Below are 21,520 nucleotides of genomic sequence, written 5' to 3'. Positions count from 1 at the left end.
GTGTCCCGGTAGCTTCATGACTTTGCAAACGCTGACTCTTCTCCCAGACGACTGTGCCCCACTTTCTAAGTCCTACTCCTCTTTCACAACCCCCCTCAACTACCACCTTCCAGGAGCCTTCCTGACCTCCCTCTAGCCCTCCCCTTTCTGGATGTGGGTAGGAGGGCCTTGTGCTTTCCCCCAGCTCAGTATATGTCACACTGACAATACTTTGTCACTGACTCTGGTTTGTCTTTTCCACCAAACAATGCGCTCCCAAAAGACAGAAATCTTGTCTGGCACCCAGTAAAGGTTTATGCAACAAAAGAAATGAAAACTGCCAGTTCAAATGCAGAAATCGTGACTTGTGTCTTCCATCCCATAAAGCATGTCTTAAAGTGGAAAGCATCTTCTAAGACTAGTTAGTGAAACAGGAGAAGCAGCTGGCAAGACGCCACTGCAATTTATTTGAGACAGGTGGCAATCAACAGTCAACTTCCAGGGCGCACGTTTATCCTGCAGACCTCAAATTCCACCCTCCCCAATCCTCACCTTCTCTGCACCAGATAGAGAAGGCAGCAAGGTCGAGTCCCCATGGCTCTCACCTTTTCTCTCTGGAGAGCTGGCACAAACCGTCCCTTCTGGATGAAGACACCAGCTCCTTAGGAAGAATGACTTGTTTGAGTTCCCATCTTGATACAAACCACAAACAACAAAAACCGGGCAAATCTGAAAGGCTTGCTGACTCAGCGACACAAATTCCAAGGCACCTTTGCCAACTAGGAAGAAGATGATCAGGTTTTAAATTAAACAGCAGTTAGTAAAAAACAAAGGTACAGATGTTGGATCCGTGTGCTGTGCCTGGGGACTGAAAATCACCAGATTTATTTTCCAATAGCCTGGGCGGAGCAGAAAGTACAATAGTCTTCATCCACCCACTTAACAATCAAGGAGATAGCTGAAAAAAACAACAAGCAAACAAAACCCTGAGCCCTTTTTAAAAGTTTTTTATTATTATTATTTTTTGGAGACGGAGTCTTGCTCTGTCACCCAAACTGGAGTACAGTGGCATGATCTTGGCTCACTGCAGCCTTCGCCTCCCAGTTTCAAGCAACTCTCCTGCCTCAGCCTCCTGAGTAGCTGAGATTATAGGCATGCGTCACCACACCTGGCTATGAGCCCTTTTCTTTAAAAAAAGAAAAAAAAAGTTTGTTTGTTTGTTTTTTGAGACAGGGTCTCCCTCTGTCGCCCATGCTGGAGTGCAGTGGTGTGACCATAGCTCACTGCAGCCTCCAGCTCCTGGGCTCAAGCGATCCTCCTGCCTCAGCCTCCCAAGTAGCTGGGACTACAGGCACCCACCAACACGCCCATCTGATTTTTTACAGAGACAGTGATCTCAGGAATCTTCTTGTTTCCCAGGCTTGTCTCAAATTCCTGGACTCAAGTGATCCTTCCACCTCGGCCGCCCAAAGGGCTGGGATTACAGGCATGAGCCACCGTGCCTGGCCTGAGCTTTTTCCACAGAAAGCCCTAAAAGGACTTCATAAGCCAGTCTGGCAGCTAAGCATCCAGGAAATCAACACACCAGAGACGGTAAATATTTAAGGTCACAGAGCAACCGAATCAGAGGGCTTGCTATCCAGATGGCTTAAGTAAGCCCGGATGGTGGCCACCAGAAAGTCTACCTTCTAGAGCGCCAGAGGAGCTAGGAGGGCATGCAGAAATATTCTGAGTTTCTCAAGGGTCCAGACGTCTGTACACATGCTATTTATTTCCATCGCTGTTGGCGCTTAGAGAAGTGGAGCCAGCTTGGAGGAGGAGGGCAGCTGGCTGAGACAGTCGCGATGAAAGCGCAGCTCCAGAAAAGGGAACCGAGTTCTAAATCTTTTTCGGCACCCCTTAAGGACCCCAAAAAGTGACCCAGGGCCCCAGGAACTCCCGGGAAGGCTCCCCACAGGAGAGCAGGGAAGCAGAGTTAGGAAGCAAACTCCTCCAAAGTACAACCCATGGCCCAGTGAGTCCCTTCACCTGGGGGTAGACCCCAGCAGGACCCACCCCTCGTCAGGGAGCCAGTGGCAATCTCGTCACCGCCTCCTCCGGGTACTTTGGGAAGGGGTGCGCTCCTCCCGAGCGACCCGGACTCCCGGGAGCGGCGCCCCTCCGCCTGCGAGCCCCTCAGCCTTCACCTGAACGTCCTCTCTCGCACCTGGCACCCTGTCCCGTCCAAAGCTCCCGGCGCCTCCCAAGTCCCCCAACTCCCGCCCTCAGGACCTTGATCCCGGAGACCGATAGCCCCGACACCCCAGATCTCCCGGGACCCCCGGGTGTCGCCGTCGCCCCCCCTCACACCCACGCCCGCCCCCTTCCGGTCCCAGCTAGGCTCCAGCTCCCCGCGCCACCCCACGCCCCCGGGACCGCAGCCCTAGCGACGCGCAGGTGGCCTGCCCGCCCTCTCACCAAGGCTGAGGAGGACGAGGGGACGGGACGGAGGACACCACCACGCTCAGGCTGCAGCTCCGGAACGGCCTGGGCAGGGCTCTGGCTGTGGCTCCGACTCTCAGGAGAAGGCAGCCAGAGTGAAACTCAGCGTCGCAGCTTCCGAGAGCGCCGCTGCGCATGCCCGGGGCGTGCGGCCTTCTGGGAAATGTAGTCCCGGTGGGGCCCAGGGGGCGGGCGGGAGGCGGGGCTCGGGGGGAGGGGCTCAACCCAAGGCGCACCTGCTCCGGTGTCTGTTTTCTTCCTTCACCTGTTCACTTATTGACTTATTCCTTCAGTAATTACTGACTTAATTTTAACTAGTTTTTACTAGTACATACATAGTGCCAGGTCATGTGCTACTGTGTTTCCCTTTTTTGTTTTTAAAATTAATTTTATTTTTCTTTTTGTACAAATGGGGGTCTTGCAGCGTTGCCATGTTGCTCAGGTCGATCTCAAACTCCTGGCCTCAAGCGATCCTCTTGCTTCAGCCTCCCAAAGCACTGGGGTTGCAAGTGTGAGCCATCGAGCACAGCCTTTTTAAATTTAAATTTTTGTCTTTTTCTTTTCTTTTTTGTTCTTTCTTTCCTTTTTTATTTGTAATATTTATTTATTTTGCTACTGTGTAGTGGAAGTGTGGGAGTGAATAAGTGAATCAGAAATGGTTTCTCGGCTGGGCGCAGAGGCCGATGCCTGTAATCCCTGCACTTTGGCAGGCGAAGGCTGGCGGATCACCTGAGGTCAGGTTCTAGACCAGCCTGGCTATTCTTGGCAAAATCCCGTCTCTACTAAAAATCCCAAAAGAATTAGCCAGGCGTGGTGGCTTGTGCCTGTAATCCCAGCTACTCGGGAGGCTGAGGCAAGACAATCACTTGAACCCTGGAGGTGTAAGTTGCAGTGAGCTAAGATCGCGCCATGGCACTCTAGCCTGGGCGACAGAGAAGGAATCCCTCTCAGGAGGAGGAGGAGAAGAAGAAGAAGAAGAAGGAGAAGGAGGAGGAGGAGGAGGGGGGAGGAGGAGGAGGAGGAGGAGGAGTAGGAGGAGGAGGAGGAGAATAGAAAAAGAAAAGAAAAGGTTTCTCGCCGGGCGCGGTGGCTCACGCCTGTAATACCAGCACTTTGGGAGGCCTCTGGGGCCAGATCACGAGGTCAAGAGATTGAGACCATCCTGGCCAACATGGTGAAACCCCATCTCTACTAAAAATACAAACGTTAACTCGGTGTGATGGCGCGCGCCTGTAATCCCAGCTACTCGGGAGACTGAGACAGGAGAATCACTTGAACCCCGGAGGCGGAGGTTGCAGTGAGCCGAGATTGCGCCACTGAACTCCAGCCTGGGTAATAGAGCAGGAATCCGTCTGAAAAAAGGAAGAAAGAAAGAAAGAGAGAGAGAGGAAAGAGAGAGAGAGAGAGAGAGAGAGAGAGGAAGGAAGGAAGGAAGNTGTGGCTGGCAATACCAAATCTTCCAGGTTTTTTCAAGAGAAGATAGATATTTGGATTTGTATGTGAAATCTCTTGAGATTCAAATGATGGAGATTTCAAGAAGGAGAAGGAGGAGGAGGAGGAGGGGGGAGGAGGAGGAGGAGGAGTAGGAGGAGGAGGAGGAGAATAGAAAAAGAAAAGAAAAGGTTTCTCGCCGGGCGCGGTGGCTCACGCCTGTAATACCAGCACTTTGGGAGGCCGCTGGGGCCAGATCACGAGGTCAAGAGATTGAGACCATCCTGGCCAACATGGTGAAACCCCATCTCTACTAAAAATACAAACGTTAACTCGGTGTGATGGCACGCGCCTGTAATCCCAGCTACTCGGGAGACTGAGACAGGAGAATCACTTGAACCCCGGAGGCGGAGGTTGCAGTGAGCCGAGATTGCGCCACTGAACTCCAGCCTGGGTAACAGAGCAGGAATCCGTCTGAAAAAAGGAAGAAAGAAAGAAAGAGAGAGAGAGGAAAGAGAGAGAGAGAGAGAGAGAGAGAGAGGAAGGAAGGAAGGAAGGAAGGCAGGCAGGCAGGCAGGCAAGCAGGCAAGCAAGCAGGCTAGGTTGGTTTCTCTCCTGGGAAATCTTCGTATCTAGTTGGAAAGTCAGGCACTTAAACATACAATTACAATATAGTGGGGAAAATGTTTGGATAAAGGAGGGCACAGAAGGATATGCCTAACTTGGGAGTGGGGAGAAGACATCACAAGACAGATAAAGGCTATGTGGGTTTTTCAGTCCATAGAGAAATTTGCCAGTTGGAGCACAGGGAAGCTCTTGTAAAGCAAGAGAGATGTGAAAGTGCCTCATGCACTCTGGAGGCAGCCCAACGTTCCTGGTGGCCAGGACAGGGGACACATGGAGGGAAGGGAGTGAGGAAGGAGAAAATGCACTAGGCTATGGCAGGATCTGAGGAGTATGGGGAGAAGCCAGGGTAAGATTGTGATGAACTTTAGATAATGTGAGTGTTCACACATGTGTGCACATACTACATATGCTGAATATTATGTATACAGTTTCAGTGGGATCAAGTTTCTGTGAATCTTGGAGGACCATGCACCCAGTTAGAGATACTTACCTGGAATGACATTATCCTAAGGTCATTGATCCTTTATCAGGGTTACTCGGGAGGCTGAGGCAGAAGAATTGCTTGAACTGGGGAGGCAGAGTTTGCAGTGAGCTGAGATCATGCCATTGCACTCCAGCCTGGGTGACAGAGCAAGACTCCGTCTCAAAACATATATATATATACAAAAATTAGCTGAGTGTGGTGGCACATGCCTATAATCCCAGCTACCCGGGAGGTGAGGCAGGAGAATCACTTGAACCTTGGAGGCGGAGGTTGCAGTGAGCCGAGATGGCGCCATTTCACTTCAGTCTGGACAACAAAAGTGAAACTCCATCTCAAAAAAAAAAAAAAAAAAAAGGAAAATAAAATAAAAATCTGACCTCAGGTAATCTGCCCGCCTCAGCCTTCCAAAGTGCTGGGATTACAGGTGAGGGCCACTGCATCCGGCCAGAGTTCCATTTTTATAACCTGAAAAGACGGACTATTTTTATTTGGGCAAAATAAAGAGTTCTGGTTGTGAAAAGAAGTAAAATAGGGCAGTATCAAGAGGGAGAGTGGGGGGCATGGACTTTTATATCTTTGACAGGAGAGAGAAGAGTGTGCTGACTTCTGAAACTGCAGCAGGGTGTCTGCCCCCTGGGAACCTGGAAATGAGGGAAACAGGCTTGGCCACTTGCAAAGTGAACTTGAAACTAATATATGTAGCAAAGGGTCGGAGACAAAAGAACTGCCTGGCAGGAGGGGGCTGGTTAAATAACCCCAGAGCACTAGGCAGCCCCAGAAGGAATGAGGAAGACTCACAGTGCCCTAGATCTATAGTTAAGCCAAAAAGGAACTTTGAGCAAGGCAAGATGGCTCATGCCTGTAATCCCAGCACTTTGGGAAGCGGAGACAGGCGGATCACCCGAGGTCAGGAGTTCGAGACCAGTCTGGCCAACATGGTGAAACCTGTCTCTACTAAAAATACAAAAATTAGCCAGGTGCGGTGGTGCACGCCTGTAATCCACCTACTCGGGAGGCTGAGATAGGAGAATCACTTGAACCTGGGAGGCAGAGGTTGTAGTGAGCCAAAATTACACCATTGCGCTAGCCTGGTTGACAGAGTGAGACTCGGTCTCAAAAAAAAAAAGGAACTTTCAAAATAGAGGGTAGAGAATATAGGAATATGCACCCATTTGTGTTTTTTAAACAATTGCATACAATAAAGAAGAAAGTTTCTGGGAAGAAACCCAAGAAGCCCTCAGAAGGTAGGGGGATAAGCTGAAGAATTTTTAAAGATTTTATTTATTTATTTATTGATACAGTGTCTCCCAGGCTGGAGTACAGTGGCATGATCATAGCTCACTGCAGCCTCGACCTCCTGGGTTCAAGTGATCTTCCTGCCTCAGCCTCCTGAGTAGCTGGGACAACAAGTGTGCACCACCATGCCCGGCTGATTTTTGTATTTTTTGTCGAGACAGGGCCTCACCATGTTGCCCAAGTTGGTCTCAAACTCCTGGGCTCAAGCGTTCCTCTTGCCTCAGCCTCCCAAAGTGCTGAGATTACAGGCATGAGCCACCCACCGCGCCTGACTGAATTGTTAAAGACTTAGAGAGGGCTGTCGGCCTGGCGCAGTGGCTCATGCCTCTGATCCCAGCACTTTGGGAGGCCAAGGTGGGAGGATCACCGAAGGTCGGGAGTTCGAGACCAGCCTGACCAACATGGGGAAACCCCGTCTCTACTAAAAATACAAAAATTAGCCAGGCGTGGTGGTGCATGCCTGTAATCCCAGCTACTGGGGAGGCTGAGGCAGGAGAATCTCTTGAACCCAGGAGGCAGAGGTTGCAGTGAGCCAAGATCGCACCATTACACTCCAGCCTGGGCGACAGAGTAAGACTCAGTCTCTAAAATAAATAAAATAAAATAAAATATAAAATGAAATGAAATAAGGCTCTCTCCTCTCTGGCAGTATCCCCACTCCCCACAACACACACAGTAGGGCAGTTTACCACTGGCATTCTTGCATAAAGGTCCACAGGCTAAGGGGCAGTGGTAGGAGCAGCAGCAGGAAGTGTTCCTGGCAGGAGTTCTTTGTCTGAAATTTTCTGCCTAGAGATGGTGTCTTTTTTTTTTTTTTTTAAACTCCTCAAAGGCTGAGGTTTATTCAACACACCCAGGCCACCAGCGCTCTGAAGCAACTGAAAATGAATGACGTGGCCCAAGAAAGAATGTGACTGTTGGCCACACAATGGGGAGTGGTGTTGAGCAAAGAAATTTAGATTCTAATACCCATAATCCCAGCACCTGGGGAGGTCACACTCCTGAGCTTGAGCTCAGGAGTGTGAGACCAGCCTGGGTGACAAGGCAAGACCCCATCTCTACAAAAAACAAAAAAATTAGCCAGGTGTTGTGGGATACCCCTGTGGTTCCAGCTACTTGGGAGGATGAGGCAGGAGGATCACTTGAGCCCAGGAGGTCCAGGATGCAGTGAGCTATGATGACACTACTGTGCTCCAGCCTGGGTGACAGGGTGACATCCTGTCTCAAAAAAAAAAAAAAAACAAACAGAACAAGTCAGGGCGGGGCATGGGTAGAGCGTGTTTGCAAACTATTGGAACTTTTCCACCAGTTGATGAATGAACGGCGAGCACGTGTACCTTACTTTAGATTTACCACAAGGGAACCGGTGAAAAGGATGAGCCTTTTATTTGGTTTTTGAGATGGGGTTTCACTCTTCTTGCCCAGGCTGGGGTACAGTGGTGTGATCCTGGCTCACTGCAACCTCTACCTCCCATATTCAAGTGATTATCCTGCCTCAGCCTCCCAAGTAGCTGGAATTACAGGCACGTGCCACCACGCCCGGCTAATTTTTGTGTTTTGAGTAGAGATGGGGTTTCGCCATATTGGCCAGGCTGGTCTTGAACTTCTGACCTCAGGTGATCCGCCTGCCTCAGCCTCCCAAAGTGCTGGGATTACAGGTGTGAGTCACCGTGCCCAGCAGGGTGAGCCCTTTCAAAACATGTTCCAAGGGGCTGGGACTTACATAAGATAATTCTCTGGGGAAGACTGGGAAGACTGGTTTACTCCACAGGGCTGTAAAGCACCCTTTTTTTTTTTTCTTTTTTTTTTTTTTTTTTAGAAAAAGTTTCTCTGTGTCACCAAGGCTGGAGTGCAGGGGCGTGATCTCGGCTCACTGCAACCTCCGCCTCCTAGGTTCAAGTGATTCTCCTGCCTCAGCCTCCTGAGTAGCTGGGATTACAGGCACCTGCCACCACACCTGGCTAATTTTTTTTTTTTTTTTGTAGTTTTAATAGAGATGGGGTTTCGCCATGTTGGCTGCAAAGCCATCTTGCTTTTCTTTGTTATGCAGGTCACACCTGGTTCCTGAGCAGGGGCCATCATCGGAGACACCAGGTGATGTCCATTCATCAGAAATAATGAGCAAAGCAGCTGTGGCTTCTAATCAGACCATCCCTCTAGGGTGTCAGATGGAGGCCAATTAGTGGAGGCACTAGACAACCAAATTCTGCCTTTCCAAGCAAAACACCAGCAAATGCTCTAGCCCTTAGCATTGATGCTAGAACCCAGTGTCTTGCTTTTGCTTGGATTTTCATGATCTTCTCTTGCTCTGGGCGAGCTGGGGGCTGGTTCTAGGATCAGAACCTTCAGAGGCACTAAGAAATGCCACCTGGAGTGGAGTTAAAGAATTTCTTTTTTCTTTTCTTTTTTTTTTTTTTAACTCCTCCTGCTATTGTCAGAGGCAGGTGAACCAGAGCAACTCCATTTTGAATAGGGGCTGGATAAAATGAGGCTGAGACCTATTGGGCTGCATTCCCAGATGGTTAAGGCATTCTAAGTCACAGAATGAGATAGGAAGTTGGCTCAAGATATAGACCTCACTGATAAAACAGGTTGCAGTGATGGCCGGGCACAGTGGCTCACGCCTGTAAGCCCAACACTTTGGGAGGTTGAGGCGGGCGGGTCACGAGGTCAGAAAATCGAGACCATCCTGGCTAACACGGTGAAACCTCGTCTCTACTAAAAATACAAAAAATTAGCTGGATATGGTGGCGTGCACCTGTAGTCCCAGCTGCTCGGGAGGCTGAGACAGGAGAATGGCCTGAACCCGGGAGGCGGAGCTTGCAGTGAGCCGAGATCTTGCCACTGCACTCCAGCCTGGGCAACAAAGCAAGACTCCATCTCAAAAATAAATAAATAAATAAATAAAATAAATAAATAATAAATAAATAAAACAGGTTGCAGTGAAGAAACCGGTTAAAACCCACCAAACCCAAGATGGCGATGAAAGTGACCTCTGGTTGTCCTCACTGCTATGCTCCCACCAGCACCACGACAGTTTACCAATGCCACGGCAACGTCAGGAAATTACCCTATATGGTCTAAAAAGGGCAGCATGAATAATCCACCCCTTGTGTAGCATATCATCAAGAAATAACCATAAAAATGGGCAACCAGCCACCGTCGGGGCTGCTCTGTCTATGGAATGGCCATTCCCTTATTCCTCTACTTTCTTAATAAACTTACTTTCACTTTATGGACTTGCCCTGAATTACTTCTTGCGTGAGATCCAAGAACCCTCACTTGGGGTCTGGGTAGGGACCCCTTTCCTATAACACCATCATTCTCAAGTTTAGTTTAGTTTTGTTTTGTTTTAGAGACAAGATCTCACTCTGTTGTCCAGGCTAGAGTGCAGTGATGTGATCACGGCTCACTGCAGCCTGGAACTCCTGGGCTCAAGAGATCTTCCCACCTCAGCCTCTTAAGAGTGCTGGGATTATAGGCTTGAGCCACTGCATCCAAACTCAGGCCTTTTTTTTTTTTTTTTTTTTTAAATATAAATTCCTTTTTTTTTTTCTTTTTGAAATGGGGTCTTGCAGTGGCTGGATCATATCTCACTGCAGCCTCCAACTCCTGGGCTCAAATGATTCTCCCGCCTCAGCCTCTGGAGTAACTGGGACTACAGGCACTCACCACCATGCCTGGCTAATTTTTATATTTTGTTTGGTAGAGATGGGGTTTCACTATGTTAGCCAGGCTGGTCTCTAACTCTTGGGCTCAAGAGATCCCTCCACCTCAGCCTCCCAAAGTGCTCGGATTACAGGTTAAGCCACTGTGCTCAGCCCGAATTGATTCTTTTTTTTATTTCACTTTTCCCCCTGTGATACAGCCCCAGGAGATCCTCAAATAAATTCTTAAAACAGTCTTATGACTCTAATGTCAGAAATCTTATCTACAGGAACAATGGTATGCAATGGTCAGGAACTAGTGCCACCTGACTTTTAGCAACAAGGAAGTGGGCCAAAATTGCAGCCTGATTAATGCTTAATTATAACTCTGTTTCTGTCCAGAACCCAGCACACAGTTCTTGTCACTCCTGTGGGGATAGTTTCATTCTCATTGTAAATGAATATTCTGATGCATTGGTTTGGGATATATAGATTGTTCAAGAAAAGGGATCAAGCCTGGTGCAGTGGCTCACACCTGTAATCCGAACACTTTGGGAGGCTGAGGTGGGTGGATCACCTGAGGTCAGGAGTTCAAGACCAGCCTGACCAACATGGCAAAACCCCCATCTCTACTAAAAATACAAAAATTAGCCAGGCGTGATGGTACGCACCTGTAATCCCAGCTACTCGGCAGGCTGAGGCAGGAGAATCGCTTGAAACCCGGGAGGCGGAGGTTGCAGTGAGCCAGGATCGCGCCATTTGCACTCCGGCATGGCCAACAAGGGCAAGAATCCACCTCCAAAAAAAAAAAAAAAAGAAAGAAAGAAAAGAAAAGAAAAGCACGCTTGGTGACTGTGCTAGGTTTTTTGAGATAAGTTTTTTTTGTTAAATAAGAGCAATTTTGTTTAACTTGGGGGTTATTTAAAGATTGTTTCAAAATATGGATTTAGGAAGGAAATAGAAACAAGGTGGGAAGAAGACCAGTAAGTAGGAGAGATGTGAAGAAAAGTTATAAGTATGAGGATGTATTTTTGGTAAAGAAAGTTGAAAAGAGAGTAATTTTTCATTTTGCATAAGAGAAGACTTTGGCCAAAATCAAGAGGAAAGGAAAGTAAATTTCTGTCCTAAAGTAGATTGCTAATATAAAAAAAGATGTATAGGAGAAAATTGAAGGTTTAAGGAAGTTGTAGGTTTGTGGAAGATTAATCTCATGAAAGGAATTTTGTGTGTGATTAAGCTGGCTGAAATTAGAAGGGGATTATTTATAAGATTTTTGGCCGGGTGTGATGATTCATGCCTGTAATCCCAGCACTTTGGGAGGCCAAGGCAGGTGGATCACCTGAGGTCAGGAGTTCGAGACCAGCCTGGCCAACATGGTGAAACCCCATCTCTACTAAAAATACAAAAATTAGCCAGGTGCAGTGGTGCGCACCTGTAATCCACCTACTCGGGAGGTTGAGGCAGGAGAATCGCTTGAACCTGGGAGGCAGAGGTTGTGGTGAGCCAAAATTGCACCATTGCACTAGCCTGGGTGACACAGTGAGACTTGGTCTCAAAAAAAAAAAAAAAAAAAGCCATAAATATTTATAAGATTTACTAAAAATTGAACTTTCTTTTCTTTTTTTTTTTTTTTTTTTTTAGACGGAGTCTCGCTCTGCCGCCCAGGCTGGAGTGCAGTGGCCGGATCTCAGCTCACTGCAAGCTCCGCCTCCTGGGTTCACGCCATTCTCCTGCCTCAGCCTCCCGAGTAGCTGGGACTACAGGCGCCCGCCACCTCGCCCGGCTAGTTTTTTGTATTTTTTAGTAGAGACGGGGTTTCACCGTGTCAGCCAGGATGGTCTCGATCTCCTGACCTCGTGATCCACCCGTCTCGGCCTCCCAAAGTACTGGGATTACAGGCTTGAGCCACCGTGCCCGGCCATTCTTTTCTTTTTTTAAATTTATTTACTTTTTTTGAGACACTTTTGCTCTGTTGCCCAGGCTGGATTGAAGTGGCGCGATCTCGGCTCACTGCAACCTCCGCCTCCCCAGTTCAAGTGATTCTCCTGCCTTAACCTCCTGAGTAGCTGGGATCACAGGTGTGCACCACCAGACCCGGCTAATTTTTGTATTTTTAGTAGAGATGGGGTCTCACCGTGTCGGTCAGGCTGGTCTCAAACTCCTGACCTTGTAATCTGCCTGCCTTGGCCTCCCAAAGTGCTGGGATTACATGTGAGCCACTGTGCCCGGCCCAAAATTGAAGTTTGTTTTTTGAGGCAGGGTCTCGCTCTGTCACCCAGGCTGGAGTGCAGTGGCATGATCATAGCTCACTGTAGCCTTAATCTCCTGGGCTCAAGTGATTCTCCCACTTCAGCCTCCCAAGAAGATAGGACTACAGGTGTGCACCACCACACCTGGCTAATTTTTACTTTTAGTAGTGGTGAGGTCTTCCCATGTTGCCTAGGCTAAAAACTGAGCATTAATATCAAAAGTACACTGATGGATTCAAGACCACAATTTGGGCCCCTATGTTGGAACCACAGGGTTTTTGTGGACCATTGATCTGCCCTTTACAAGAAAATTGCAGAATGGTGTAAACCTGGGAGGCGGAGCTTGCAGTGAGCTGAGATCCGGTCACTGCACTCCAGCCTAGGTGACAGAGCAAGACTCCGTCTCAAAAAAAAAAAAAAAAAGACTTTTCTTTACCTTTTAGGTAACTGGCCTAGGAAACAGAGAATCTCTGTTTCATCAAGAATATTGGCCAGGCACGGTGGCTCACGCCTGTACTCCCAGCACTTTGTGAGGCCAAGAAGGGCAGATTACCTGGGGTCAAGAGTTCGAGACCAACCTGGCCAACATGCTGAAACTCCGTCTCTCCTTAAAATACAAAAATTAGCCGGTGTGGTGGTGAGCACCTGTAATCCCAGCTACTTGGGAGGCTGAGGCAGGAGAATTGCTTGAGCCCAGGAGGCAGAGGTTGCAGTGAGCCGAGATCACACCACTGCACTCCAGCATGGGTAGCAGAGCAAGACTCTCCTCAAAAAAATAAAAAAGTATTTATTGTGCTTTGTGTCTTTGAAATCTTTTCTCACTTTGGTTTTATTTCACAATGACCTGTGATCCTACTTTGATCAAGCGTTTTAAAACTTTGATATTTGACAAACTTTTCAAAAATCACAATTAAGGCAGACACAGTAGCACATGCCTATACTCCCAACACTTTGGGAGGCTGAGGCAGGAGGATTGCTTGAGCCCAGGAGTTTGAGACCCACCTGGGCAATATAACAAGATCCCATCTCTACAAAAAATAAATAAAATTAGCTGCACATGGTGGCACATACCTGTAGACCCAGCTACTCTGGAGGCTAAGGTGGGACAATTACTTGCTCCAAGAGTTCGAGGCTGCAGTGAGCTATGCTTGCGTCCATGCACTCCAGCCAGGGTGACAGAGTAAGACCCTATCTCAAAAAAAAAAAAAAAAAAAAATGTTGGGCGCGGTGGCTCAAGCCTGTAATCCCAGCACTTTGGGAGGCCAAGATGGGTGGATCACGAGGTCAGGAGATCGAGACCATCCTGGCTAACACGGTGAAACCCTGTCTCTACTAAAAAAAAATACAAAAAACTAGCTGGGCGAGGTGGCGGGTGCCTGTAGTCCCAGCTACTCGGGAGGCTGAGGCAGGAGAATGGCATGAACCCGGGAGACGGAGCTTGCAGTGAGCTGAGATCCGGCCACTGCACTCCAGTCTGGGCGACAGAGCGAGACTCCGTCTCAAAAAAAAAAAAAAAAAAAATCAAAATTAAGCATTTTTGACCTCAAACTAACTTTAGGATGTTCCAGAGGACTCCTGAACCTCTCAAAGGATCTGCAAAAAAAGAAATATTAAACCAATTGGGCCTGTCTGATATATTAATTTATATGAGGCTGGGCACAGTGGCTAATGCCTGTAATCCCAACACTAGGAGGCCAAGGCAGGAAGATTGCTTGAGCCCAGGAGTTTGAGACCAGCCTGGGCAAAATATCGAGACCCCCGTATCTACAAAAAAATTTTTATTTATTTATTTATTTTTTAGACAGAGTCTGGCTGTTGTGGGCCAGGCTGGAGTGCAGTGGTGCCATCTCGGCTCAATGCAAGCTCCATCTCCCTGGTTCCAGTGATTCTCCTGCCTCAGCCTCCTCAGTAGCTGGGATTACAGGCACGCACCACCACACCCGGCTAATTTTTGTACTTTTAGTAGAGACGGGGTTTTGCCATGTTGGCCAGGCTGGTCTTGAAGTCCTGACCTCAGGTGATCCACCCGCCTCGGCCTCCCAAAGTGCTGGGATTACAGGAATGAGCCACTGCGCCCAGCCAAAAAATTTTAAAAATGTAAAAATAAAATAAAAAATAAGGCTGGGCATGGTGGCTCACGCCTGTAATCTCAGCACTTTGGGAGGCCGAGGCGGGCAGATCACAAGGTCAGGAGTTTGAGACCATCCTGGCTAACATGGTGAAACCCCGTCTTTACTAAAAATACAAAAAATTAGCCGGGTGTGGTGGCGGGCGCCTGTAGTCCCAGCTACTTGGGAGGCTGAGGCAGGAGAATGTTGTGAACCCGGGAGGTGGAGCTTGCAGTGAGCAGAGATTACACCACTGCACTCCAGCCTGGGCAACAGAGTGAGACTCTGTCTCAAATAAATAAATAAATAAAATAAATTATAAGAGAAGGATTGGCAAAATAAGAAATATTTCACCTTGGCCAGGCGCGGTGGCTCAAGCCTGTAATCCCAGCACTTTGGGAGGCCGAGACAGGTGGATCACGAGGTCAGGAGATCGAGACCATCCTGGCTAACAAGGTGAAACCCCGTCTCTACTAAAAAATACAAAAAAACTAGCCGGGCGAGGTGGCGGGCGCCTGTAGTCCCAGCTACTCAGGAGGCTGAGGCAGGAGAATGGCCTGAACCTGGGAGGCAGAGCTTGGAGTGAGCTGAGATCCGGCCACTGCACTCCAGGCTGGGCAACAGAGCAAGACTCCATCTCAAAAAATAAATAAATAAATAAATAAATATTTCACCTTGAGATATATTTATATGGGTATGTTATTAATATATTCAAAAATTATCAAACATATCTAGAAATCTGATGTATCAGTCAATTTTGGTTCACAAATAACATTCTTGTCAATTATGTCATCATTACGATGGACTCAGACCAGGTTTTGGCCATGGCCACTTGAAGTCTTCATGTCCACACTTAATTGCCTTAGTCTAATGTCTTTTTGAAAGCTTCTTGCCGGCAATTATAATCCCAGGGAGTTATGTCTTCAAGGAGCTTCATGGAAAGAATGAAGTCTGACAAGTATGGGTTTCTAATAACTGTGAGTTCACACTATTGAACTAAATTTCCAAAACTTGGCCAGGCACCGTGGCTCACGTCTATAATCCCAGCACTTTGGGAGGCCAAGGTGGGCGGATCACCTGAGGTTGGAAGTTCGAGACCAGCCTGACTAACATGGAGAAAACCCGTCTCTACTAAAACACACACACACACACAAATTTAGCTGGGCGTGGTAGCACATGCCTGTAATCCCATCTACTCGGGAGTCTGAGGCAGGAGAATCACTTGAACCCGGGAGGCTGAGGTTGCGGTGAGCTGAGATTGTGCCATTGCACTCCAGCCTGGGCAATAAGAGCGAAACTCTGTCAAAAAAAAAAAATTCCAAAACTCGAATGAAGAAACTGATGGGTTTGTGAAATTGCTAATACAGATCAGAGCAAGAATTACTTACAAGACTGAATGAACTGATGAAAAAGAATTATGAATCTTTTTTTTTTTTTTTTTTTGAGACGGGGTCTCACTCTGTCGCCCAGGCTGGAGTGCAGTGGTGTGATCTCAACCTCCGCCTGCCAGGTTCAAGCAATTCCCCTGCCTCAGCCTCCCAAGTAGCTGGGATCACAGGCACCCGCCACCATGCCCAGTTGATTATTTTTATTTTTATTTTTTTTTGTGACAGTGTCTCGCTCTGTCGCCCAGGCTGGAGTGCAGTGGCCGGATCTCAGCTCACTGCAAGCTCCGCCGCTGGGTTTACGCCATTCTCCCGTCTCAGCCTCCCGAGTAGCTGGGACTACAGGCATCCGCCACCTCGCCCGGCTAGCTTTTTGTATTTTTCAGTAGAGACAGGGTTTCACCGTGTTAGCCAGGATGGTCTCGATCTCCTGACCTCATGATCCGCCCATCTCGGCCTCCCAAAGTGCTAAGATTACAGGCTTGAGCCACCGTGCCCGGCCGAATATTTTTTTTTTTAAGATGGAGTTTCGTTCTTGTTGCCCAGGCTGGAGTGCAATGGTGCGATTTCGGCTCACTGCAACCTCTGCCTCCCAGGTTCAAGCGATTCTCCTGACTTAGTCTCCCTAGTAGCTGGGATTACAGGCATGTGCCACCATGCCCCGCTAATTTTGTATTTTTAGTACAGATGGGGTTTCTCCATGTTGGGCAGGCTGGTCTCGAACTCCTGACCTACGGTGATCTGCCTGCCTAGGCCTCCCAAAGTACTGGGATTACAAGCGTGAGCCACCAAACCAGGCCTGGATCTTTTTTTTTTTTTTTCACGGCAGGGTCTTGCTGTGTCACCCAGGTGAAGTGCAGTGGTGTGATCATGGCTTGCAGCAGCCTTGAATTCCTGAGCTCAATCGATCCTCCCACCTCAGCCTCCCAAAGTGCTGTGTTACAGGTGGGAGCCACTAGACCCAGCTGAATTATGGATTTTTAAGGCTGCTTTATGTCAAACATTGCGGGTTCTTTTAATATTGTTTTCCAGATTTAAGGAAACTTTTTTCTTTTAAGCTTTGTATAATTTATAGTAATTTGGTAAAGTACTTTTGAAAACAAAAATGAAAATATTTGCTTTTCTTCTCTACCTGAACCCTCCAGAATTTAGAAGCAATATATGATTATTCTTATTTTTACAGCAACATGGTTATTTGCATAGGTTCAGTAAGAATCTGTTCTCTGTCCAGGCACAGTGGCTCACACCTATAATCCCAGAACTTTGGGAGGCTGAGGCAGGCAGATCACTTGAGATCAGGAGTTCAAGACCAGGAGTTCAAGACCAGCCTGGCCAACATGGCGAAACCCTGTCTCTACCGAAAATACAAAAATTAGCCTGGCACGTTGGGCATGTGCCTGGAATCCCAGCTACTAGGGAGGCTGAGTCAGGAGAATCACTTGAACCTGGGAGGTGGAGGTTGCTGTAAGCCGAGATTGTACCACTGCACTCCAGCCTGGGTGACAGAGTGAGATTTTGTCTCAAAAGAAAAGGAGGGCCAGGCATGGTGGCTCATGCCTGTAATTCCAGCACTTTGGGAGACCAAGGGGAGCGAATCACAAGGTCAGTTCGAGGTGACTATAGGGAGAAAAATTATGTTTCAATAGAAAAATGATAGTTTACCTGTTATTATAGTAATGTTCATTGTTTGAGTTATTTATCTACCTGTAGACTGGATTAGATTCTGGATTCTTCTAGTTTTCTCTAATGTCTGGCTACAATCTCTAATTAAGAATGAGAACTGGCTGGGCGCGGTGGCTCACACCTGTAATCCCAACAACTTGGTAGGCTGAGGCAGGAGGAGCACTTGAGGTCAGGAGTTCAAGACCAGCCTGGTCAACATGCTGAAACCCCATCTGTACTAAAAAAATAGAATAAAATTAGCCGGGCATAGTGGCATGCCCCTGTAATCCCAGCTACTTGGGAGGCTGAGGTGGGAGGATGGTTTGAGGCAGAGAAGTCAAGGCTGTAGTGAGTTATGATGGCGCCACTGCACTCCAGCCTGGGCAGCAGAGTGAGACCCCATCTCAAAAAATAAACCCACACCCAAAGTGTTGGTTTACAGAGGTTTTCCAGTACAATAGGAAGTTTCTGGAAACTTTAGGGAAAGAGGAGGACTAAGCAATGGAGTCAAGTGAATCCTTAGTGGTTTTCCACTACCTTTCATTTCTAGTCTAGTTCCCCTAGGAGGCAGGCAGGCCACGCCCTCTGACATTGCTGCTGGAGGCCGTGGCTCCTGGCAAAGGCCCAGGGAAACTATCCTGCTGAGGCCCATCTGGAGCTGGCGGGGAGCTGACACTCAGGGTCACATCTTAGTCATAACTCCTCCCCTCCCCTGACACAGCCACTTCCTCTTTCTGCTGAGGACAGAAGTTGAATGAAGGACAAGCTCTCAGAATGTTGCAACCCCGAAGAACTTGAGTACGAGGAAGAGATGTGTGTTTATTGCGGGAACCGTTCCCTGGTATGTACTGGCTCATAGAACAGCTCCAACAACACGTGCTCGGATGCCAAGGGTGCCATGAAGACCAATCCTCGCTATAATCCTGATGGAAAGAACTTCCCTGTCTGAACAGAGGGTGGTGGTAAGTAAACGGATTGTCAGGGGTAGAAGCGCCCAGTGGACTCCAAGCCTGGAGCATTTTGCTGGAGACCTCTTGCGTGAACCATGATTCCACCAAGGGCTCAACTCATTCCCCCAAGCAGTCACGTCATCCCCGTATACAGATGAAGCCACCTGCTAAGCTAGAAGTGGCAGGAAGAGGCCAGGTGTGGTTTGTGGCTGCTTGGGCAGTTGAGGCACGAGGAACGCTTGAGCCCAGGAGTTGGAGTCCAGCCTGAGCAACATAGCAGGACCCCATTTCAAAAAAAGAAAAGAGTGGCAGTTAGGACTAGGACCTGGGGATATGGCTTCAAGGATGTTTCCGAGCCTCCAGGCCACATTCTCTGCCTTTCCAGTTGATCATCTTGACAGGGAAAGCCTAAGGGCACATGCGTGCCCAGATGGGCCAGCATCTCCCTTATCCAGCCCATGAGGCCTCCCTCTCCAGGCCAAGCCCCACTCTTTACTAGGCATTGAGGCCTTCCATGCCCTCAGGGTACAGATTCTCCCCCTTTCTCTCCCCTCCCCTCTTTTTGAGATAGTCACACTGCAACACCCAGACTGGAGTGCAGTGGCATGATCTTGGCTCACTGCAACCTCTGCCTCCTGGGTTCAAGTGATTCTCCTGCCTCAGCCTCCCCAGTGGCTGAGACTACAGGCACTCACCACACACCCTGCTAATTTTTATATTTTTAGTAGAGACAGGTTTTGCTATGTTGGCCTGGCTGGTCTTGAACTTCTGGCCTCAAGTGATCCACCTGCCTCGGCCTCCTAAAATGCTGGGATTACAGGTGTGAGCCACCACACCCACTTCCCCATGGTTGAGGATTTGCTTCTGGATCACCACCTCCAGGAAGCCCACCTCCCCAACCCCTAGGCAATTTTATTTTTTGAGAGGGTCTTGCTCTGTCACTCTGGCTAGAGTACAGCAGGAGGCAGCAAGGCTGGGACCTGGGCAGTGAGCACAGCTCACTGCAGCCTCGAATTCCTGGGCTCAAGTAATCCTCCAGCCTCAGCTTCCCAAGCAGTTGGGACTACAGGCATGTACCACTGTGCTCGGCTAATTTTTGTATTTTGTAGAGATGGGGTCTCACCATGTTGCTCAGGCTGGTCTTGAACTCCTAGGCTCAAGCCATCCTCCCACTTTGGTCTCCCAAAGTGCTGGCCCAAATTACAGGCCTGAACCACCATATCTGACCTTTTTTGAACCCCAGCCTGCTACTCCCCTACAGATAGATCACACCACAACCTGCTTGGGCCGCGAGTGGCTCACCTGCAACAATCCCTTTGTGCCACAAGTCCCTGGCTCAGGGACTTAACCTTAACCACTCAAATCACCTGGGGATTTTTTTTTTTTTGAGATGGAGTCTTGTTCTGTTGCTCAGGCTGGAGTGCAGTGGCACGATCTCGGCTCCCTAAAACCTCTGCCTCTCTCAGGTTCAAGCTTCAGCCTCCCAATTAGCTGGGATTGCAGGCACCCACCATCATTCCCAGTTAATTTTTTGTGTTTTTAGTAGAGACGAGGTTTCACCATGTTGGCCAGGCTGGTCTTGAACTCCTGACCTCAGGTGATCCACCTTCCTGAGCCTCGCAAAGTGCTGGGATTACAGGTGTGAGCCACCATGCCCACCCCACCCGGGGATTTAAGATGCAGATTTCTGGGTCTGGGATGGGGCTTATAAGTGATACAGTTCCCACAAATGCTCAGGTGAGACCAATGTTCACAGACCACACTTAGAGTATCAAAGGCCTTCCTGCTCTCAGTAGGTCCAAAGCTACCCAAACATTGCTCTGAATGCACTATAGACATGTCTATACCCAAGTCAACATGCTGGAGCCCCTTGCCCTCAGCCAGACAGCAGGCCAGAGATAAGCGCCATGCCAGTTGCACCTGAGCATCTTTCAGCTTTCAGTTTATGCCTAATCCTGCTCAGTAGGTGCCACCCCATGTGGCCCACAAGGACTGGCAGGCTCATAGCAAGTAGCCGGCCAGGCTGGGATGCCACAGTGAAAGTGAACTTCCCCGAGTGAGAATGGCTTGAGTTTGGGGCAAGGCTGGAGCCAGCTACTGTGGGAGGCTTTTCATCCCTCGGGGGTACCATAAACACCTTCCCCAAAGAAAGTGGCACAAGCTCCCTGGGTACCCCCCTTGGGGCACCATTCCCTTACTAAGTACTCCTAGGGACTATGGCCAAAACCTGGGTGGAGGGAAGCAGCCTGTTTAGGGAAAGCGACAAAGGTGGGGGGAGGTTGAGAAGCAGCTCCCCTCAGTGACAGTGAGGCCTCACATCTATAATCCCAGGGTTTTTGGAGGCCAAAAGGATCACATGAGGCCAGGAGTTCAAGGCCAGCTTGAACCAGTTCCTACCAAAAATACAATAAGCTGGGCATAGTGGTTCATGCCTGTAGTCCCAGCAACTCAGGAGGCTCAGGCAGGAGGATTACTGGAGACCAGGAGTTCCAGGTTGCAGTGAGCTATGATTCTACTACTGCACTCCAGCCTGGGCAACAGAGCCAGACCCTTCCCTCTCAAGAGGGACAAATCAAAACAAACCCAAAATCAAAGCAGTTTCTCAGCCTTCCTGAGGCCTCCTACTCCCAAAGCAAAAGTGCCTACCTCAGAGCCACCTCAGGACCACTAGCTCATGACATGGGGCTGCCTCCTGGAATGGCTTAGGGTGCCAGTCCCCCTTGCTACAGCATTGACAAATTCATACCAACATGCCTTGAGAATAGCTTCAAGCCCAACGTGACAGCTAAGACCAGGCAGAAGGAGAGCTCCCATCACTGCCCTACCGGGAGGGCCCAATCATGACTGGCCTTCTGGCCTCTAGCGTCTGAACAGAGCTGGCTGCCTGCTTGCCTCGGAGAAAGGGGCCTGGAAGCTCCCCCCTCCCGTCTCCCATGTCTAGAGTCAAATCTATGGGGGCCAGAGATACAAGATTCTTTGCTAATCTAGAAGTAAGGTGGGCCCAGCCAGACTGACCTTCATCTAAGTTTCCATGTTGGTTCCCATGGAGGTGATAGATCATAGTTGTCCGCAAGGACATGAACCCTACCCTGTTTACACTAGCAGCACAGTAGTGCTTGCTAGACTGTGCTATGTGAGTGCACGGGGCTGGTGGTATAGTCTTCCCCACCCGACACAGTCAGTACTAATTCTGATCTTCTAATCACACCACAACCAGATAC

The 21,520-nt window shown here is 48.8% G+C and overlaps 1 protein-coding gene across 5 annotated transcripts in view; it reads right to left on the bottom strand.

Moving 5' to 3' along the window:
- The window catches only part of DTX2 (deltex E3 ubiquitin ligase 2), a 45,089-nt gene extending 42,471 nt beyond the window's left edge, over positions 1-2,618 (bottom strand). For 2 of the 5 annotated variants that reach the window (XM_025378875.1, XM_025378872.1), the window contains exons 1-2: positions 2,437-2,618; positions 585-749 (exon numbers count right to left, since the gene is read on the bottom strand). The gene's annotated coding sequence lies outside the window, so the exon portion shown is untranslated. The remainder of the gene's footprint in view (positions 1-584; positions 750-2,436) is intronic. The other 3 variants (XM_025378876.1, XM_025378877.1, XM_025378873.1) reach the window with 3 other exon arrangements.
- Positions 2,619-21,520: the final 18,902 nt, after the last annotated feature.

Source organism: Theropithecus gelada, chromosome 3 (assembly GCF_003255815.1).
Source record: "Theropithecus gelada isolate Dixy chromosome 3, Tgel_1.0, whole genome shotgun sequence".
NCBI lineage: Eukaryota > Metazoa > Chordata > Mammalia > Primates > Cercopithecidae > Theropithecus > Theropithecus gelada.
Note: the sequence above shows the minus strand (reverse complement) of the source record. Positions and strands in the feature narration are given on the sequence as shown.